Raw genomic sequence first — 3624 nt, 5'->3', positions numbered from 1 at the left:
GGGGGGAGGGAGAGGGAGACAGTTTTAAGCAGACTCCGCACTGAGAGCAGAGCCCGATGAGGGGCTCTTACCTCAATACCCCGAGATCACAACCTGCACCAAAAGCAAGAGTTGGACACCAGGTGCCCCAAATAATTTTTAAATGAATTTAAATTGCTTTCACTCTGAGAGTGAATTCTACAATCTCTTGAGAGAACTGAGAACATTCCAGGAGGTAAAATTAAACAAAATGGAAAAGAGTTAGGAATTTACCTTTTTCAAACTACAATGTTAATTTTCAGTGTCGTTTAAAATGTGGTGGGTCAAGCTCTTCTTGGAAAAGCTGTTAATTAGAATAAACTTGAGGTTTAAAAAATACTTCATTGAAATTATATGAGATGCTCTTTGAAAAGAACATTAGCTGGAACTGCTATAGAGAGGATTCCTCCATTGGGTGGAGTCTTCATTAGGCAACAAAACCTTTGATCAAAATTTTGAAAATCTGTCCCCAGTTCACATGCCATTCCTTTTCAAGATCACTACAGATGTACCTAGAATTCCAAACTTCCGATGGGCCAGAAGACCCGAGCTCACTTTGATTTTCCTTTTGATTTTTGCGCTAATTTCTTTGTAAACATACTTACAAATAAATCTTAAATGATTTTTCCATTCTTCATTTTATTGTAGCATTAAATTCTCTGGTTCCTCTATTTAAGCTAGTGCATCTCTGTGATAATATAATTTTCAATAGAACTTAGCTAACGCTGGGTATCTTATCTATGTTAGGGTCTTGGTCAGTTTTATAGTTCTTGGTCTCAAAAATTAGGTTTCAGAATTCCACTCATGTTTACTTCCCTTAAGTTGCTCAGTCCCTTAAAAAATCTCCAGGATCAGGGACGCCTGGGTGGCTCAGTCATTGGAGCATCCCATTCTTGCTTTAGGCTCAGGTCATGATCTCAGGATCATGAGATCCAGCCCTGCGTGGAGTCCCAAGCCGAGCCCCGAATCAGGCTCCAAGCTCGGCAGGAATCTGCTTTCCCTCTCCCTCTGTACCCTGAACCCTGCTAGCATGCTCTCTCTCTCTCTCCTCTCTCTCTAAGATAAGTAAATAAACTGTGGGGCACCTGGGTGGCTCAGTTAGTTAAGCGTCTGCCTTCGGCTCAAGTCATGATCCCGGGGTCCTGGGATTGAGCCCCGAGTCGGGCTCCCTGCTCAGCGCGGAATCTGCTTCTCCCTCTCCCTCTGCCCCGACCCCTGCTCTCTCTCTCAAATAAATAAAACTTTTAAATCAATCAATCAATCTTTAAAAAAATCCCCAGTCTCTAGTGTCCAAGGGCCACAAAGAGAAGAGGTCACACTTCCCCATGGCTCCTGTAATCTTACACCAAGTGGGCATTGATTCTTCTCCCATGATGCTTCTGTCAGGCTTCATTGATAAAAGAGTCTTATTTTAGGACTATTTTAGGACTTTTTTTTTAAAGGAAAATGTAGGAGAAGAGCTAATGTATAAAATATAAAATTACTATTTCTGGATAATTTTCATTTCTTCCTCAAAGAGTTCTTGGGTCTCCATGTCTTGGAGCTCTTCACAAATCATCTGTTGTTATGGTTTAACTGCTTTCTACTTTTATCAATAATTGCTTATAAACCCAGTGCCTTGCATATAGTAGAGACCTAATAAATATTCATCAAATCAACAAGTGATTAACTTCAATCTCAATTCTCTCCAAAATTAATTTCTTGGTACACCCTCAAACTGGGGTTCTGAGATCAATTTCTTGCCTTTCACTGGCCCTTTGACGCTGACAAGCCTTGTTGTGGAGGAGAAATCCAGTAACACCACGAATCTCATAAATGGCCAATGTTCAAGCAGAATCTGGTTGCAGCAGAGAGCTAAACCTTGGTAGATGACCTGCACCCAAAGGAATAAGTACCTGCATTGCAATATCTCCCATCTAGGAAAGAACAGAGCAGCAGCATAGAAGAATTCCATGTAACATTCTAATGAAATCCAGAAAAGAGGGGTAACTGACATTTCTGAGAAGGAAAAACATCTTGGAGCCCCTTGGAAAGTAACTTACATGTCCTTAGTGCAAGGTTGTTCATTCCAACCAGCCAATGTGTTCAACTTCCAGAAAGAGGAAGCAAAATGAAACAAACGAGATGATGGATTTGTCTTGTCCAGGAGCTGCCCATTGTGGACAGGACCACGTGGTGGGCATGACTCCAGCGAGAGAAAAATGCTGCTGAAGCAGTGAGTCATCTTGCAGAGGCTCCAGCTCCAGGCGCTGCTACAACGAGGGACAAAAGTTCTGTCAGCACATTCTAATCACTCCACTGTCTAGGGGCCAGGGCAAAAAGAAGGGCCAGGAAAAACACAAGCTTCATAAAGAAAGGTAGAAGAATGGCAGGTTATGCCTAAGAATAGAAAAAGAAAAGTCTTGGGGTTCATAGGCGGCAAGGAGCCAAGTGTAGCCTCAACAAAACACGGTACGGCACAGAGTGTGATGCTGGTTTCCACTCACTGGCTTAGAAGAGAGCTTCCATGGAATTCTCTGGGCCACGTCGTTCCTTACCGGTAGCTACCAAATGATTAAGCAAGGCTGTATGTATTAGGGAAGAATCTAGAAGGGGTGATGAAAATGATCACTTGGGAGAGAGGAAGAAGCCAGGAGGGGCTTGAAGAGAATCAGTTGGCTTCTTAGAATGGAGGTGGGAGAGCTGAGCTGTGAACAGGGTGAAAGTGTGCCCTGGAGAAAGTATCTGAGAGAGGAGCTCCGGGGAGATGCAGGAAGGACGGGTGTGCCCTCTGCCCAGAGCAGGGATAGCTGGGGCTCAACCTGCCTTCTGTTCCATTCTCATCCTCATGCATCATCTCCTTCAGCAGATGCTGGACTTTTCTCTGGTTCAGTTCTTCTGCATATTCGACAATTTTTCTTTCTTTCTTTTTTTTAAAGATTTTATTTATTTATTTATTAGAGAGAGAGAGAGAGCACAAACAGGGGGAGGGGCAGAAGGAGAAGGAGAAGCAGACTCCCCGCTGAGCAGGGAGCCCAATGCAGGACCCCGGGATCATGACCTGAGCTGAAGGCAGATGCTTAACCAACTGAGCCACACAGGTGCCCCACTCTTACCCCAATTTCTATGCAAATCTGTCATTCCAAAAGGCCAGCTAGGTAAAGTAATAAAGGTGGGATGGGAAAGTCATTCTATTCACCTGGGCAATAATGTGATATTCTCAAAAACCTTGTTTACATGTTTAGTTTTACAAAAGAGTGGTTCAAAACTAGATAACTGAATGAAGAAGGCAACAGAAGGGAATTTTAGAAAAAAGAGCTCATTTTTATCATCTAAATATATCCCTATGTTTACTAAAACTCATGTCCTTTTTCACGTTGAGCTTCGTTAAGGTGGGAAGATGGTATTCAGAACAGAGAAATATATCTTATTGTCCTAAAAGTCGCTTGTCCAGTCTTGCTGCTTTTAAATGTTGGAGAGAATCACACTGTGTGTTCAAATACTTCCTTTTATGCTGAATAAATAAACTTGCTTCCAAGTCAGGATGAGCAGATAGTTCCAAACACTAAACACTTCATGGTGTTCAACATGAAAGTCCTGAATGTGATTTTTAAAATGAGTGGTTAG

The sequence above is a fragment of the Neomonachus schauinslandi genome, chromosome 7 (genome assembly GCF_002201575.2).
Source record: "Neomonachus schauinslandi chromosome 7, ASM220157v2, whole genome shotgun sequence".
Lineage (NCBI taxonomy): Eukaryota > Metazoa > Chordata > Mammalia > Carnivora > Phocidae > Neomonachus > Neomonachus schauinslandi.
The sequence above is the reverse complement of the archived record's forward strand: the minus strand, read 5'-3'. Positions refer to the sequence as shown.